Source organism: Canis lupus, chromosome 3 (assembly GCF_003254725.2).
Source record: "Canis lupus dingo isolate Sandy chromosome 3, ASM325472v2, whole genome shotgun sequence".
Lineage (NCBI taxonomy): Eukaryota > Metazoa > Chordata > Mammalia > Carnivora > Canidae > Canis > Canis lupus.
This window is the reverse complement of record NC_064245.1, coordinates 62,490,068-62,508,497: the sequence shown is the minus strand read 5'-3', so window position 1 is coordinate 62,508,497 and position 18,430 is coordinate 62,490,068. Positions and strand designations below refer to the sequence as shown.

Genomic DNA, 18,430 nt, shown 5'->3' with positions numbered 1-18,430 from the left:
TCACCCTTCTTCTTATGATGTGAGATGATGAAGTGCCCACATTTTACCATGGGGGCACCGAGGTGGCTCAGTCAGTTGAGCAGCCGACACTTGGTTTCAGCTCAGGTTGTGATCTCAGGTTCATGGGATCGAGCTCCATGTTAGAGCCCCTGCTCAGCGGGAGTCTGCTTCTCTCTCCCCCTCCCCCACTCTCTAAAAATAAAAATAAATAAATAAGAGATAAGAAATTCACCCATGTGAGACGTGGGAGGGGAGTGATGTGGGGCTGTGACCTAGCACCAGGCTACAGCTGACCTTCTGACTACACGTCAGGAGCAGGATCATCAGCTTCTGGACCACATTGACCATGAGTGATTGAAACCACGAAGGCAAAGCCAAAGTTCAGGGATCACTGGCTATGCATTCAAATCTAAGTGCAGTAGCTTCCTGGTGCTGCCATCTCTAAGCACCGTGACCTGGAGGCCAGAGGTCAGAAGTCGAGGTGTGGGCAGGGTCGGCTCCTCTGGGGGTGCCTCAGGACAGGGGTTCCCTGCCTCTATCCAGGCACGTGGTGGCGGCTAGTGATCACTGTGCCCCCCGGCTTGCAGCTGAGTCACGTGTTCCCATGGCCGTCTACCTGCACGTCCTGAATCTCTGTATGTCTTCTTGGTAATCGGATGGGGGTCCACCCGAATACAGTATGGCCTCATCTTAATTTACATCTTTTTTTTTTTTTTTATGATAGTTACACAGAGAGAGAAAGGCAGAGACACAGGCAGAAGGATAAGCAGGCTCCATGCACCGGGAGCCCGACGTGGGATTCGATCCCGGGTCTCCAGGATCGCGCCCTGGGCCAAAGGCAGGTGCCAAACCACTGCGCCACCCAGGGATCCCTTAATTTACATCTTAATTACATCTGCGGAGACCTACTTCTAAACAAGGTCACATTCACAGGTCCTGTTAAATCTGTTCTTTTAGGGGACACAATTCAATCCACAATGCCCAGCCAGCTCCCTTTACAAGAAATCGAACATCAAGATGGACCATCACGGTCACAAAGTATAATACACAGTCACAGTCAGCAGGAGAGCCAGGCCTGGAGCAGCTCAGGACAGCATCCTGGCCTAGAGGGAATGTGCGCTGCCCCTGGGAAAGGCAAGACACAAACACAATGCCAGCGGGCGGCAGATACAAGGAAGCAATAAGCACGGCGCCCTGTTTAGGGGGTACTCAGAGAAGGAAGGCAAGACTCAGCCTGAGTGGGAGGTGCCAGGAAACGGGGAGCAAAGCCAGGACTCTGGGCATGGAGGCCAGAAGCCTGGTGCCTGGTGAGAGAACTGGCCAGCCCCAGGGACAGAGGCTCCACCCCACACGAGCACCACAGGGACCACAGAGGATGTGTATCTGGGCTCACAGGCGCTCGTGACACCTCTTGTAGCTACTGCCTGCAAAGCAGTGCCCTGTGACCCCACCAGGGCCATGCAGTGAGGGTCAGAGCCTCCCCACTTGCCACCTCCAAACCTCCAAAATAGCTGTATGGCCACCTCAGATGGTATCATGTCCCCATAAATAGCATTCCCAGCTGAGCCACACAGAGGAGTCTGTTCCCCAAAGTTCACAATCCGCCTTTCCTCACATGCAGTCCCTGCCCCCTACCAACTCCTCCCCACAAGAATGGTAGAACTTGACAAACAAACTGGGGACCCCCAGCCTCCACTCAGATGTCACTCCTCCCTGGACACCTGCAGTGCTCTCGGGGTCCTCCTTCTCCCATGTCAGGTGTCAGAAAATGGCAAGGGCACATGCAGCAGGGTGTGCCCACCCAGATCTGCTGGCATCACTGAGTTCTTCCCACCCAGGGCCCTGGTCTGCCATGCCGCCTGGGCTGGCCTCCCTCACCTCCACCTGCTGCTCTGCTACTGCTGATCAACCTCCAGGAGTGACCCTCAACATCACATTCCATGCCTTCCGGGAGACGCTTTATCCCAAAGCCCCTCCGCCCTGCCCAGGACCTGCTGAGTCTGTGTGCTGCCCATGCGGGCCTACGGCTACATCACCCCAGGGCATCTCTGCTCCCTCGGCCTTTCTGCCTGATGTGGTCTCCACTTCCAAGCCGGAGGCTTCCTCTGTGCCGTCACCCTGGCCCCTGACATGAGCTGAGAGGGAACCTTCTGGCAGAGGGACCAAGGGGCCGTGTCCCCTTTGGGAGCCACCTACAGCAGACTGGCTGATATAAACACTCGTAGAATAAAGGAACTTGGTGGAGCACCTGGGCAGCCCTATGGGTTGAGCATCCAATTCTCGGTTTCTGGTCAAAGCAGGACCTCAGGGTTGTGGGATCAAGCCCCGTGTCAGGCTCTGTGCTCAGGAGGGAGTCTGCCTGGGATTCTCCCTCTCTCTCTGCACCTCTGCCACTCATGTTCATACTCTCTCCCTCTCTCTCAAATAAATAAATAAATGAAACCTTCAAATATATATAAAATAAATAAATCAAGGAACGTGCATGGACAGCCAGGTGCCACAATAACAGGAGCCTGGTGTATGGACCAAGTCATCTCTATACACAGCCTTTCTGCCTCCTGAGTCCCAGGCAGAGGCCTGGCTACACTCCTCTTGGACCCCCTCCGCTGGCTACTGGCCAGATACCTGAGCCAAAATCTGGGCTCTGGACAAGCTACCCCAGCTCCTCCATGCTGGTTTCCGGAGCACGAAACTGGAGAACAGCTTTAAGTACCCGTTCAGTCTGTTGTGCCCAGAGCCTGCCCCAGCGCACACAGTCAACAGGTGTCCCTGTAATGAAAGAAAGCCTCCCCAGAGCCAGGCCCATTTCACAGCCCAGAACCATCAGGTGCCAAGGGTGGGTTTTCACAGAAAACAACAAGAAGCCCACCAACACTGCCTGACCAAGTACCTTCCAAATTCATTCTGCATGAGTACCATGCAGACTCATAACACACTGCTAACACATTAGAACCAAGTCCAGGTTTCAGAGCCGTCTCTCAAAGAGCACTCACGCAACAACATGGTCTGCTTGGACGTTAACTTTTTTTTTTAAGATTTTATTTATGGTATGCCTGGATGGCTCAGTGGTTGAGCGTCTGCCTTCGGCTCCAGTTGTAATCCCGGTGTCCTGGAATTGAGTCCCGCACTGGGCTCCCTGCAGGAAGCCTGCTTCTCTCTCTGCCTGTGTCTCTGCCTCTTTCTCTCTCATGAATAAATAAATAAAATATTTTTAAAAATAAAATAATAAGGACTTTATTTGTGTATTTGACAGAGAGCAGGAGAGCACAAGCAGGGGGAGCAGCGGAGAGAGAAGCAGGCTCCCCACTGAGCAGGGAGCCCAATGTGGGGCTCGATCCTGGGACCCTGGGATCATGACCTGAGCCCAAGGCAGACGCTTCACCAACGAATCCCCAGGCACCCCATGGACATTAGCCAGCCATCAGTAATGTGCTGGTCTGAGCACACGACTGCAGATCCTCTGGCACTGCTCCCGTAAAGGCAGACTTCAGCTGCCCCTGAATATGGACAGATGCTCAGTGACTTCCAAGACTGAAGTGGGGAAACCCTACAACCACGTGGCTCTCTCGGAGGACACACCTCAAAGCCACTGCACTGGGAAAGACTGAGGGCCCAGGGGCCCCTGCTGCTCAAGCCTTCTCAGCCCAGGTACCAGACGCCAAGTGAGAATGCCCACAAGGAGACACTCCAGCCCCAGCCGCCATCTGACCAACCAGCACAAGAACCCCAAGCCAAGACCTCCCAGTCCGCTGCTTGGGAATCCTGGGCCCCCAAGACCATAAGCAATAAGTGATTGTTGCTGTCTGAAGCCACCAATTTTGGAGGCTTTGGTAATGCTGCCAAAACAACTAAAGCAGTGACACTTTAACAAAGCAAATGGAGCCAAACGTCCCTCTGGCACTGCTGGAGCCAGGCCTAAGTATCGCCACCTCTTAACATGGAGGCGGGGGGTAAAGCAAAAGGGGCCGTGTCCTCACACTCATGGCAGGGTATAAGCCACAGAGGAAGCTAATGTGGACCACTAAGATCACTCAGCTATTCTCAGGTGCTGGAGCCAGGGGTACAGCTCTGCCTAAGGGGCTCAGCACCTTCTCTTAATAGAGCTCACTTGGGTGCTGTGTTTAGCGGTTCCTGGAAAAGCCTATAGCCAAGTCCCATGCTAGCACCATGAAGCTGGTAATGCTGACAAACTAGACATCGTTCTGAAAAAACTTCAAAACAAAGGTCACCTGTTCTGATGAACCAGCATCGTGCTAACGTTAACACCCACAACTGGAGGCTCTGGACAGCCACACATGGAAGTTAAAGGGGCACGGAAACCTCGTTTGCAAGTCAACGAAGGAGGAGAAGCTTGCATCCCAAATGAGATGATCGCTGCTCTCTCTCCACTGCTCTGTGGAGACCATACTGAATTGAAAAAACACTGCAACAAGTAATTTTCTTCTGAGAGGAATGATGTAAGGAAGGCCCAGCAGGCTAGGAGAACAGGGTTCCGACAGGCTGGGCTCTCCCGGATGGGGGCTGCACCCCTGGGCCTGCCTTTCCCCACTGAGACAGTAAAGAACCACACACTTCATGAGGCCACAAGGAGTCAAATGACTGAACACATGTGACAATGCCCAGGCTCCTGGACATGTTTATAATTATGCCTATGCATCACAAACGCTCAGAAGACTGTGAAAGTCAACTTTCCTTCAAGAAATATTACTGCTGGGACACCTGGGTGGCTCAGAGGTTGGGCATCTGCCTTTGGCTCAGGGCGTGATCCTGGCCCCAGGATGGAGTCCCACATCAGGCTCCCTGCATGGAGCCTGCTTCTCCCTCTGCCTGTGTCTCTGCCTCTCTCTCTCTGTGTGTCTCTCATGACTAAGTAAATAAAACCTTTATAAAAAAAAAAAAAAGAAAGAAAGAAAGAAATATTACTGCAGGGACACCTGGGTGACTCAGTGGTTGAGCATCTGCCTTTGGCTCAGGCTGTGATCCCAGGGTCCTGGGATTGAGTCTTGCAATGGGCTCCCCAGAGGGAGCCTGCTTTTCTCTCTGCCTGTCTCTGCCTTTCTCTGTAGTCTCTCATGAATAAATAACATTAAAAAAAAGAAATATTACTGCAGAAAAAGCCAAAGGGCTTTCTATAAAACTCCATTTGCTTTTTTAAAAAAAAAAGTTGGTCTGGAATGTTTGCAAGGCACCTGTGAAAACATCGAAGTGTCCGCTTGGCTCCAGCAGTGAGTGTGCCCAAGCAGTGCGTGTAACTAGGGACAGTGACAATAACTCTGGTGTTTCCTCTCATCTGTATTTCCAGGAGCAGTAAGAACTCTCTTTTCTATGGCTTCCAATCCAACCTAGGTCAAGAAAGCATACAGCCCGCGCAGTGGGCAGAGCCGTCCTGAAGGCCCCCTTTCACCAGCGCCCCCTGCCGCCCTAGCAGGGTGACCCTCGGGCGGGCAGCGCCGCAGAACCAAGGCGCTCTGGGGCCGTGGCGGGGCGCGGGAAGCACCTGTGAAGCCACGGCCACTGCCCACAGCTCAGGGAGCCTTAGGAGGGGGTCCCCGGAGGGACGGTTACAGAAGACCGCAGGTGGGAGGACTGTGTCAAAGCACCCTGTTCAGACTTCCTGCAAACTAGCGCGGCTTGAGGAACAGCCACGGCGTCTAGTGCATTCCGGCTGCCGGCGGTCTCCGGGGAGGCCACTTCCCTCTGCACCTGCCCCACCAGGGACGGTGCCGGGCGGCTGCTGGAAGCAGCAGAGTCCAGACCGTCTCCACCACGGCCTCGGGAAGCCGGACGCCGCTCCAAACCCGGGCTTCCGGGTGGGAGAGGGACACGTCCCTTCAGGCGGCGGGGGCTCCGGGACGGCGAGGGGGCGCCCCCGAGCCCTCGCCCCGCCCGGTCCTGGGGTACGCCGCCGAGGAAAGGCGCACACTCCCGGCGGGCACCGAAGGCCGCGTCCCCGGGCGCCGCCGGCTGTCCGGCCCAGCAGCCCGCCCGTACGCGCGTCCCGGCACCGGAGCCCCAGCGCGGCCAGCAGCCCCAACGCCGGGTAACGAGCCGAAAGCGCTCCAGCGCCGGACAGCCGCGGGAACCGGCGGCCCAAACTCACGCGCGGCCTCGCGCGGGCGCACGGGCTCGGGGGCGCGCACGCAGGCTCGGGGCGCGCCGGTCGGGGCCGAGGCCGGGCCGCGTACCTGAGGGCGGCCGAGCGGCGGCTGCCACGGCCGGACGGGGGCAGCGCGGGAGGCGCCAGCCCCAAAGGCCGCGTTCCCCGGGCGAGAAGCCAAGCGCCTCCGCTGCGCGGAACGCCACCGGGCCGGCGCCCCGCCCCCAGCGGCCCCGCTCCTCGGCCCCCGCCGCAGCCGCCGCGCGCCCGTCAGCCGGCCTGCGCCCCGCCGTGCCCTCAGCGCCGCGCGCGGGGGCGGGGCCTGCGTGGGGGCGGGGGAGCGGCCTCTCGACGCCCCGCCCGCAGCTCCGCCCGCCGTCGGCCCGCTCGGGATCGCGCATCCGCGTCGGGCGGCAGGACTGCGCGTGCGCCGCCAGGCCCCACCCCGGGCCGAAGCCCCGCCCGCCGTGCGCTCTGCCTGCCGGGGAAGTGACGTCGGGGTACCGGGCGGCGGAGGCTGGCGGCGGTGGCCTGCGGCGGGGAGGGGGCGCGGCCACAGCCGGCGCGAAGGGTCGCTTAGGGTTCCCCACTCCTGGCCGTACGCTGGGGCGGCTCGGCGCGCAGCCGGTGAGCTGCCTGCGACCCGCTGTGTGACCTGGGGCAAGGCGCTCGCCCTCTCGGGTCTCCCCCCAGATCCGCCTGGAGTGACCGGCAGAGCAGTGGGAGCCGGCCGTGGTCCAGGGCCCCTCCCGTGGTCGTCTCCCTCCCCGCCGGCTCCCGCTCCCTGGGGCCGCCCCGGGGCGGCGCTCGCGCGTTCCTGGCGGGCTGCAGACCTTCCTGGGCCGGGAGCGGCCTTTTGGGACGGTGCGGTCGGTCCGGGGCTCCTCCGGGGAGGCCCCAGGCTCTGCATGGGGGTGTAGAGAGGGGCCAGATAGGAGTCAGAGCTCCCTGCCTGTCCGCTCTGCGCTCCCCTCGGCCGGGACACCTGGAGGCAGAGGGCCATGTTTAGGGAGAAAAGGGAGTGGCACTCGGGAAGGGACCCAGAGGAGGAGCGAGCATGAAGCACCCAGCATCCTGGGGTTGGGTTAGAGAGTGTCAGGGATGCAGCTCCCCGACCTGACGGGAAAGATATGGCCTGGTGTCCTCTGGAAGATCAGGAGGCCCCGCGGGGCTGGCGCAGGGGCAGAGCCAGCAGCACCTCAAGGCCTGGGGGCAACTGCTGGGACGCAGGTGCTCCAGCCATTCCCATAGGCAGGCCTGCAAAGCCACAGAGGTCTTCACTGCTGTCCTAGGGCTTCCAAGAGTGGATGGGTACTGGCCAGGTTAGCCAAGGATGCATGGGTCTGTGACCCCGGCCAGAGCAGGACTCACAGGGGAGCTGGACCAGTGACACCTCAAGTCACCAAAGCCTGAGATGAATCAGGTTCAATCCACCTGCCCCTCAGCCTTTACTGGGATCACTGTGGAAGAAGAGAGACAGACAGCCTGTGCCACTTTTGAGTAACTTCTCTCATCGGGCTTGATCTCATAAACCTGAGAAGCGTTTCAGAGCCCTCCTGCAGCCAGGGCCCATGTTGTGGGGACAGAGCAGTAGAGCAGAGGTCACAGTGGGAGCCTCAGGTTCAGGGCCAGGTTTCTTGCTTTGCCAATGGATGGATGCGAGTTCCACCTGCCATGGTTTTGTTGAGGGGACCCACCCCTGGCTGGGTGTCAGGCCCCTGCTATGTGAGAGCCATGGGAAGGGTCCAGCCCTCCCCCCCCCCCCCCATTACAAGAGAGCCAGCTGAGCTTAGAGCAGAGGGAAGCCAGAAAAAAAAAAATGAGACCTTAGGTCAAAGGAAATGTGTTAATACATAATTTAATCTATTTGCCTTTAGACCAATGCCAGCTAAAATGCAATTTTTATTTTTTGTTGTGTTTTTGGAGGAAGGGACCTTGAATAATGTGTCCCTGAAGGGGTAAATGCAGAGGTGCTGCACCGCTTCTCACCCCTATGGGGCTGGACCTTGGGGCCTGGATTCCCCAGGACAGCCAGGGACAAACAAAACAGCCTTGACAGCTTGGCAGAGTGGACTGAACCTGGACCATAGGCGCTCTGAGGCTGAGGCCCCCTGGGAAGGCACCCTGGCTCCTTGGCACCTGCCTCTGCCCCTGGCAGGGAAAAGCCAAGTTGTCCTTGATAGACCCCTCCCTCCAAGGAGAGGCTGTCCACTCTCTCTGGGGACATGGTTTCCTAGCTCTCTCCATGTCAATCCTCTCATGTGACCTTTGACACAGGAATGAAAACCGCATTTGCAAAGAGGAGGCCAGGGCCCTGCAGGTCAGGGTCATAACCCCCAGTGTGGGGGCGAGGGGCCAGGGGCCTTGTAGCTGCCCCCAAACCCCACACCCCCTGCTGCTGCTGCTGCTGCTTCCTCTGCTCAGGCCTCAGTGTTCCCAGGCATTCGGCTGCCAGCTCCCCCCACCACTCACCAGCCCTTACCCCTCACTGGGGGACATAGTGGGCCCACTGAGGACTTGCCAGGCAAAGGGAGAGATGTCCCAGCTTGCCGGTGGCCATCACCTGACCACCACCTGCCAAAACTGCCAAGCACCAAACAAGCAAGAGTCAGGTCACTTGGTTTTGAGCACCTTGCTTCCAACTGGCAAGTATGGGAGGGACCCAGAGAGAGGGAGCTGCAAATGGGGACATGAAGGCAGAGTGCCTTTCAAGTGACTTGCCCCATCTTATCCCAAAAGGAGCCACAATATAGTATTTTCAGCCATTCATTCACTGTGCTGCCATAGGTGTTCACAAAAGAAGTCTTACCATCCATTAGTGTGGGGGACACTTGGCAACTCCATGTTATACTGGCTCCCTTGTTGCGGGACTTATCAGAGCCTTCAATCTGCAGTCAGTGGACTGCTGTAAGGAGATGTGGAATGCAGCTTTGCCAGAATTAAGTGAATTTCTGATCCCAGAGCATCTCTCATGCTGACTTTGAGGGAATCGTTTTAGAAATGCCACAGGGATAGAGGAGAGAGAGCAGAAACAACTCACCTGACTCGGGAGCTAAGCTCCAGGAGAGAGAGGAACCTGGGATGCCCCGGCCTGCCCTCGCTCCTTTGCTGTCCCCAGCATTCATGGAGCAACCTGCGATGCTGATGCGAGGCTGGGTGCCTGTCAGCATTGACGCCACTGACGCTACCTCTTTGCAGAGCGTCCTTGCATCCAGTCAATCCTGTGTGTGCTCATTTCCCACTTTACAGATGAGAAAACTGAGGCCCAGAGAGGTTGTAACACTTGTGCCAGAGGAGGATGCAGAAACCAGCACCCGGCTGGATGGCCACCAGAGTGGGGAGGGAAGTGCGCTGTTGTCTGGGCTACGAGAGGGCTTGGCCACAAGTCCAGGGCACCGAGCACACACCTGTGCCACATGCAGACCCTGGGGCCTCCCTCCCGCACCTGCCAGCCCTAGAGCTGTGGTCCTGGCGGGGAGTGGACATAGGAGCTTAGGGGCTGGGCTGTGGGGTGACCCTCTGGGGTAAGGACACCCTCCAGAGCAGGAGCACCCAGGGAATGGCAGTAGTCTTGATTTGTCTGCAGGCTCACAGGGAGCCCTTGGACAAGGGCCAGGCAAAGGCCCTGAAGCAGGTGATGCTGGGGGCCCAGGTGGCAGGGGCAGAGCCCTCAAAGCTGAACAGCCATCCAGAGACACCCACACAGGCTGGCAGCGGGCAGATGTGCGGCTTTACCCCAGCCATGTCTCTGCCCCAAGGGTTGGCCCTCGCCCCCCCTGCAGCCCAGAATCTCCAGGTCACACTGACAACTGCAAAGACGGAAGAGCCCAATGCCTCACGGAGTGTCCCCAGTGCACACAACTGTGGAGGAGGTGCCATTGGCAAGGCCACTAGCAGAAACTGTCCCTGATCACTGACTAAAAGGCTGCGGGAAGCCGCCACACACACTAGAGCAGCTATCAGCTCCAGTGCTCGCCCGCACCTGGGGGCAAGCAGGAGCTGGGGCACCCTGGGCAGCAGCCGGCCTCATGCACAACCCTGGTGTGGTTCATGGCAGGGGAGGGGGGGAGGCGGACCTCACCATGAACAGGAGCAGCTCCATGTGTCCACGTGGCAGGGTTCTTGTGACCCAACCTGGGCCATGTTGCTCCTGCCATCAAAAGGATGGCAGCCATTCCTGTCACTTTCCCACAGGCTTGCTCAGGAGTGTTTCCCTTAACACATGTGTATGGTTTTCACTTAACACGTTTTCCCTTAACACATGTGTGTGGTTCCCCCTCCTTACTTTGACGAACTTCCTGGCCGTTCTCCATCGCTGACACGAGGCCGCCTGTGCTTCTCCCTAATGACTTTTCATCCTCTCCCCCTGGGAGCAACAGAGGTAGGAAAATAAACTGCTTACCTGCGGGAGCTGGACTGGGGCCATCAGGACTGAGAGGCTGCAGAGCTGGGGAGCTGCCAGGCAGCAAGACTCTAAGGGGAGGAGGGTCTTCAGAGGGATGGAAGGACCCTAACCAAGGGGCTCAGAAACACGCAGAAGTGAAGCAAGGAAGAGGCAGACCCTGTCCCACGAGGGGGATTTCAACATCCTCCTGGACTGTGGGCAGCAATTATAGAGCAGTGGACATAAAACAGGAAGGATGCCCTGCTCGCCACCACCGCCAGCCAGCAGTTTCATCAGAGTGCTTTGCCCTCCCACTGGGAACCTGGGTCACCACCTCTTTAACACACCTTGAAGGATAGAAATCCCACAGAGGAAAAAAAAAAAAAGAAAAGAAAGAAATCCCGTAGAGCCCATCCTCTGACCGCAACAGACGTAAACAGGAAGTTAGTAGCAAAAACATCTATGTGTAAAGATTTTATTTATTCATTTGAGAGAGACAGAGCAGGTGCAAGTGGGGGAAGGGAGAGACAGGGAGAAGCAGGTTCCTCACTGGGCAGGGAGCCCAACGCAGGACTTGACCCCAGGACCCCAGGACCGCAACCTGAGCCAAAGGCAGTTGCTCAACCATTGAGCCATCCAGGTGCCTTAGACTATTTTTAGAGCAGTTTTAGGATTAGAGTAACACTGAGAGGGAGGTGCAGAGGTCTCCCATGTGCCGCCATCCCCCCCAACCTACACCCAAACCAGAGTGGGGCATCTGTGATGGAGACGTGTCATCACCCTGAGGCCACAGACAGCGTCAGGGTCACCCCCTGGGGGTGCACGCTCTGTGGGTTTGGGTGAACGCATCATGACAAGTGCCCACTCCCACAGTATCCCACAGCGTGGCGTCACGGCCCCCAAAGCCACCATCTTCCACCTGTTCACCCCCTCCTACCAACCCCGACCACTGCTAACCCAGTCACTGTCCCTGGAGGTCCGCCTCTTCCAGAAGGCCTCACAGCTGGACTCACTCATTTTTTATATTTATGTGATAAAGAAATGATGTGGCTTCTTTTTTCTGGCTCTATTTGTTCACTTTATGATTACCGAATCATAAACAAAAGGTACTAGGGCATCAGCCTCAGGGACAGAGGTGTATCAGGCCCCTGGGCAGAAGGCCTGGGTTACACCCAGCGTTGTGGAGCATCAGCTGGGGTCTGGATACACCAGCTCCCCCTAGTCAGCCTCAGGGCTCAGGGTTCCAGGGTCCTCAAATCAACCCACTCCCTCTGCCTGCCTTCCCTGGTGCTGGTTAGGCTTTGGCCACTCTCCTCTCCCTGTCCCAAAGGTGACAAACCTTTTCCAAAATCCTCTTCTGATATCTTGTTTACATTTAAATCTGTAACATATCTAAGGCTACCTAGGGCCAGCCATGCTCCCCGGGGGTGGGTGGGCTAGCCCTGTCCCTGTGCACCCCCTCCCCCCCCGCACATGGCCCCTTCATGTGGGGCAGCCGCCACCATCATCTCTACTCTCCTTTGCAGCCGACATTTTGGCCGGTTGCCCTGTGCCTGGTGAACGAGCTATGCAGGCCAGCCAGAGAGGTCCGCCAGCGGCCTGCGGCATCCTGGGCAGCAGGGACGGGAGACCCCAGCCACACAGGCCCAAGCAGGGGCCAGACTGTGCAGGCGAGGGTTCTCAAGCCACTGAACAGTGCCCTCTATTTTTTTTTTTAAGACTTTATTTATTTATTCATGAGAGACACAGAGAGAGAGAGGAAGAGACACAGGCAGAGGGAGAAGCAGGCTCCATGCAGGAAGCCTGACGCGGGACGTGATTCCCAGGTCTCTGGGATCATGCCCTGGGCTGAAGGCGGTGCTAAACCACTGAGCCACCAGGGCTGCCCATGAACGGTGCCCTTTAAACAAGCAAACTGCACAGCGTGTGGGCAGAGCCCCCAGCTTGTGAAGTCGCCCTTAGCCTGACTTTAAATCCTTGCTTCCATGGCCTGAGGCAACCACCCAGACACTGCCTGTGTCTGTACGTTATGTCCCTTTGGCATCTCGGACCACAGAGGTGCCCTCTGTCTGGTCTATACTGCTGAAGGAGAAGGGCCGAGGGGCCTGTCCCTGCAGAGGCCCACGGCCTGGACATGGCTGTGTTCTCTGGGCCAAGTCTGGCACAGTCTCCTTCGTCTCATTTCCTGCCCACCGGCAGTCATTCCCAGGGCCTGGGTTGGACTCCACTCTGACTCTACAGGTCACACTACGGTGCTGGCGGGCCAGGCCGAGGCGGCTCAGATGCCAGGCAGTGCCACTGGTGCCACGAGATCTGAGCAGCCACTGGCACCTGGTGCCTGTCAGGCTGCACATGCTGCGCAGACAGTCCAATTCCTACTTCTGCGCTTATCAGCTAGAATCCTGGTATAAACACCATCCCACGTGGTGCCCCCGTGAGAAGTAAAGCATCCCCCACACTGAGAAGGTGCTTTAAGACCAGATGACGCAGGCCACTCCAGACCGTCTCCAGTTTTATTCAGGGGAACTGGCTGACAGGACATCGGGCAGAGGATGATCCATGGCAGCTGCAGTTTTTCTCTGAAAATCCACACCTGGAATGCCTGGGTGGCTCAGCGGTTGAGCATCTGCCTTTGGCCCAGGATGTGATCCTGGGATCCAGGATCAAGTCCCACATCAGGCTCCTTGCAGGGTGCCTGCTTCTCCCTCAGCCTATGTCTCTGCCTCTCTCTCTTGCTGTATCTCTCATGAATAAATAAATAAATAAATAAATAAATAAATAAATAATAAATAAATAAATAAATAAATATCTTTAATAAAAAAAGAAAAGAAAATCCACACCTTAGTCCTGGACCTCAGAGAGCACGGGGACACACAGAAGGGTACTGCGGTGCAATCGGGGTAACTGCACGCGCCTGACAGCTAACTGTAAGGAGACTTTGGGCATGACCTGTACCCCAGGAGGGGAAGGTTGTCATCTCTAACAGATTCCTGGGGGCACAGCCAGCCTCCTTGCATTCTGGCCTTGGCGGGCATTTCTCAGGATGTCTATCCATCTCCAAGGGGCCCAGATACGTCACTCACTCCAAGAGCACTCAACCAGTGAACAGGACAAAGGGCCAGAGATGGAGCCAGTGTTGTCAGCAACCCTGCAGACCCCGTGGCACGGTTCATCCAGGTCAGACCAGAGACTGACCGTGCCCTCCACTCACCGGCTTTCAACAGAGAACTGGCTCTCCTCATCTTCCAAAAGTGGTCCATTCCTTGCTTTTTCCAAAATATCGTTAGAAATTTAGGAATTTGAAACATTTTGATGGGTTTTAATCCGTTGCAATCCTTGTCCCCATCGAAGATCAAACTGTCCCAGTTTGGGCCAGTGTGAGGGTGGGTCTCTTCAGGTCACTGCTGAGTCTTGGGGTGCGACCTACTGGACTTTCAACACAGGGGTGATTGCCATGATGCAATGCCCAGATTCATCACAGACACCCCACGCCTGGGGTCAGCCGTGTTTCCAAGAGTCCCTTGTAGTGATTAACCGTATTTCAAGACCACAAGATGGGGCAAAGGATGGTCACCACACTGGACTAGTCACTGTTTCTAGAGCTTCTCAGCACAAAGAGTGGGAGGGGAGATAAAGATGACACAGATTAGATATGGATATGGATAACTATAAGCTAGTTATAGATTATAGGTAAGATTCAGATCAGATGTAGATACGATCCAGACATAGACTAGATACAGTTACATGTAAATGAGACACAGATACACATCACACACACAATCCCTGGTAGTCATTCATCTCTTCTCCATTTCTCTAATTTTGCCTTTTTACCATTATATCAAAGGAATCACTTTGGACTGGCTTCTTTGCTCAGCAGGACCCTCTAGGGACTCCCTGGGGCTGCATGCATGGACAGCTCACCCCTTTCTGTGGCTGAGCAGGATCCAAGGTCGGCTGACACCACCCCAGGCCAAGCGCTCACTTGCTGAAGGACATCTGCATTGTCATTCCCGGTTTGGCTATTAAACATCCATGGTGCCTCCTGGTACTTTCCACGAGGATCCAAGATCACAGTGCTCTTCTGGAAGCACCTGTCCGCTGGGTGCATGTGTGTCCTTTCCCCTACATGGAGGACATGGGAGATCCTGTAACTACTCCCTGGGTTTCCCCAACAGTGTCAGAGCGTTATCACTACAAACATGATCCTCACATCTGCTACCCTCCCTTGCCCTTTCCAACAGCCGCCGGAGCAAACACCCAAGTGCCATGCCATCTCCACCGGAGCCTCACTGTGTCTTGGCGCTACAGCCAACAGCACATGTTGCACAATGATTGCTAGGAAAATTGTGTCGTGATCACGCTAGCCGTCAGAGCTCATTTTCCAGTAGATTCCTCAGGAAGGGCTCCCGGGAGCAGGTTCTCAGCATTTGGGGTTCTCCCATGTGGATAACAAGGCCCTGTACCATTTATATTGTAAAGTTGATTTTTCTGGGGGCACCTGGATGGCTCAGCCAGTCAAACGTCTGCCTTTGGCTCTTCAGCTCAGGTCATGATCCCAGGGTCCTGGGACTGAGTCCACATCGGGCACTCTCTCCCTCTGCCCCTCCCCCTACTTGTGCGCTATCAAATAAATAAAATCTTTAAAAAAAATAAGTTGAGTTTTCTGGATATAAAATCCTTGGTGCACATTTTCTTTCTTCAAATCTCTTAAACACGCTACTACTCTATCATGTCCTAGCATAAGGTCTTTTTGTCAAGAAGTCTAACAACCTAACAATGCTTTCCCTTATAAATAACGTGCTTTTTTCTCCAAAATGTCCAAAGGATTTTTTGTTTGTTTGTTTAAAGTCCAGTAATTTTGCTAGACTCTGTCTTGGTGTTGGTCATTCTGGGCCGATATTTTCAGGAATGTGGTATGCTTTCAGTGTATGGTTTTGAATCTTTTGTACCTTGGAAAAGTCTTTGTGGATGGTTATTTGCCCCTAGGGTCATATCTGGCAAGTTCAGAGTACGCTCTGACCTGGGAACACAGGCACTGATGTAGGCAGTCCATGCTGGGATGCTGCGTGCTGCCCCAAGCACTCGTAGTTTCACTGTTCACCTGCTCAAGGGCACCTGGGCCGTCTTTTTTGGGGGTGCTACAATTACAAGCACAGTGAACATTCACATACATGTTTTTGTGTGAACGTGTGGTTTTACCTCTGCGATTAATACCCAGGGTCACAAGTACTGGGCTTTCACGGTGGCTATATGTTCAGTTTTTTTTGTTTTTTGTTTTTTTATTTTTTTTTTTTTTATTTATGATAGGCACACAGTGAGAGAGAGAGAGGCAGAGACACAGGCAGAGGGAGAAGCAGGCTCCATGCAGAGAGCCTGACATGGGACTCGATCCAGGGTCTCCAGGATCACGCCCTGGGCTGCAGGCGGCGCTAAACCGCTGCGCCACCGGGGCTGCCCTAAAATCATCTTTAAATAAAACATGCAGACCTGCTGATCAAATCCACCAGCCCAGCTTCAAAGACAACAGCCCAGCTGTTAACGTGCAAGGCATTTTTAGTTGCTAAGTACTGTGATAGGACGTTCCTAGCAGGCTTTCCAAATTGACCTGCATGGAATAAAAAGTCCTCTGTTGATCCGAAGAGCCACCCATATGGGTCCAGAAAGCCAAAAAGTGCAGCCTTTTGGTTCAGGCAGAGACCTTAGAGACTCCATCGACCTCTTCCCACTCAAGGGAAAGGATCCTGAGAGACCAGCCAGAAACAAGAATGGTTTTCCAGTGCACAAAAAAAGGTAAGCTGGGGCACATAGGATGACAACCCTGATAAGCTGACCACGTCTATGCACGGGGAGATAGGAAAATGAATCACCAATGGAAACGAGATAGCAATCAGCCTGCAATTGTGAAGAATTAATCATGCCCGACAAACTTAATTTAGTTCTGACACTTCTTGGTTCGATGTACAAGAGTCAAGAATAAAGACTACTCAATCCTAGCCTATTGGTTATTTGTAACTCATATAGAAAATACTAGATTATGTTAACAGCATTAAAAGGCAAGAACTAAAGCCTGAAGATTGATTTCCTTGTTGCTTAAGAGCATTCCAAGAATTTAAATGTGAAGCAAAACTGGTAGCCAGAATGATTCTTCTAGAACCTAAATCAGATGTCATGTCCCCTGCTGCCCTGCCCGCCTCACTCAATAAAGCCCAAGTCTACATGGGCAACGCCCCACTCCCCCAGACTCTAGCTGCCTCACCCTTGTCAAAGACCAACCCAGTCCACCCTCTGACCATGAATTAGGGACAAGTGCCCCAAGATCCCCAAGTCTCTCTTCTCAACACCAGCTGGAAGGCCAGAACCTCCTTTTCAAGAGGGGCTCTCCTGGCCTGGAGTTCCTCAGTCTGAAGACCTCTGCGTGAGAGATACCTTCCTTATCTGCTGTTCCCAGCACCCCCTACATACATGCACACACATGCACATACATGCAGAAGGTACACATGCACTCATACAACAGAGACGCACACACGTGCACTCATGCACATACAGACATGCATACACATGCACACATGCATGTACGTGCACAGAGGCACACACGCACATACCATGCACGCACACACACAGACAGGTCACAGCAATGGGCCAGGCCTGGACCCCGCTGTTCAGAGTGGGTAGAGGCACATGGGGGCCTCTGGCAATGCAGCCCCTAGACTGGGCCTGGTCCTGCCCCATCAGGGGGCTCCATGCTTCAGGCTCTGCCTCTGGGCTCCTGGGTCCACCCTCTGAGTCACTTTTTTCACAAAAGGCAGCCTGCATGGCTCAGCCGGTTAGGCAGCCGGACTTGCAATCTCGACCCGCTGGAGCCACAGGCCAGCTAGGCACTGAGCATGGAGCCCACTGGAGATTCTCCCCCTGCCCCTCCCCACCCTCCCAAGGGAAGAGAGAAAAGCAGGCCATGTGTGCCTCGTCCTCCTGGTGGAACAGGAGGGTCGAGGCCCCAGTTCACTCCCTACCTGTCCCCATCAGCACACACCAGCAGCTGACAACATAATTCTTTCCAAAGTTTTCTGAGCTGCCCACGAGGCCTCCTCGGGCTCGGTTCCTTCAACAAAAGCTGACAGCACGGGCCTCCCTGAGCTAAGCCCGTCCCCCGAGCCACAGTTTCATCACAGAGGACACCTCCCCGGACGTCCCATAGGGCCAGCCTTGGCGAGCACACATCTAAACAGGAGCCTTGTGAGGCCCCAGAAAGCTGAAGGCAGTGGAGCCCCCTGAGTGCAACCCCCTCACACCCAGCCCTCCCTGGGGTTCCCCTCGTTCCCCTTACCCTTCAGCCTGAGCTTTGGGGGGACGCAGAGGGGCCTGCAGTGCCACCTAGGATTCCTGCCCAGACCATCCAGGCTGTCATCCTGCACATCCACCCCACATGGTGAACTCTGTCGCCACATGGCCAGGACCCACTCTGCTCTAGTTCCTAATAATCACACACCTTCCCAGGTCTCCTCAAAGCCCCAGAGGCACCCACCAGCACTTTCCTCCTCACAGCCCCACCAGCTCCAGCCCAGCTACAGTCTCTCCCACATGTGAGGATTTTGCCAGTAGTCTATACACCAAACTCCTACTCTCAGGGCCTTTGCACTTGCTGTCTTCTGAGGCGGATGTTCCTCTGAGAGCATGTCTGTCCAGACGCCACCTCATCAAGCATCTATCAACTAGCCTATAAAAAATGGCAACTTCCCACCTCCCAATCACCCCAAACCCCCCTGCCCATCCCCGCTCCTACCCCTTAACCTGACACTGTATTTAGTCTTGTCCCCATTAGAGCACAGGCACAGACTTCAGAGCACCCAGTCTCCTGCAAGTCTCTGATGTCTACTAGACCTGTGCCTGACACAAAGCATGGGCTCAACAAAGTGAACAAGGAAGGGTTCCTGCCCTTTTGAAGGACAAAG

General features: G+C 55.4%; 1 protein-coding gene and 1 long non-coding RNA gene across 7 annotated transcripts in view; both read right to left on the bottom strand.

The window, feature by feature from the left end:
- FAM53A (family with sequence similarity 53 member A) overlaps positions 1-6,317 on the bottom strand; it is a 33,626-nt gene extending 27,309 nt beyond the window's left edge. Inside the window, exons 1-2 of one of the 5 annotated variants that reach the window (XM_035714220.2) lie at positions 295-4,817; positions 5-192 (exon numbers count right to left, since the gene is read on the bottom strand). The gene's annotated coding sequence lies outside the window, so the exon portion shown is untranslated. The other 4 variants (XM_025437714.3, XM_025437718.3, XM_025437717.3 and 1 more) reach the window with 4 other exon arrangements.
- A 4,623-nt stretch (positions 6,318-10,940) lies between these two features.
- Positions 10,941-18,212, bottom strand: LOC118354187 (uncharacterized). 2 transcript variants are annotated; one of them, XR_004814208.2, is made up of 3 exons: positions 14,403-17,388; positions 13,693-14,083; positions 10,941-13,222 (listed from the first exon to the last, which is right to left on the bottom strand). It is a non-coding gene; the product is annotated as an uncharacterized LOC118354187 (long non-coding RNA). The 2 variants fall into 2 exon arrangements; XR_007409906.1 differs by lacking the exon at positions 10,941-13,222 and having other exon boundaries at positions 13,277-14,083; positions 14,403-18,212.
- Between the last annotated feature and the right edge of the window lie 218 nt (positions 18,213-18,430).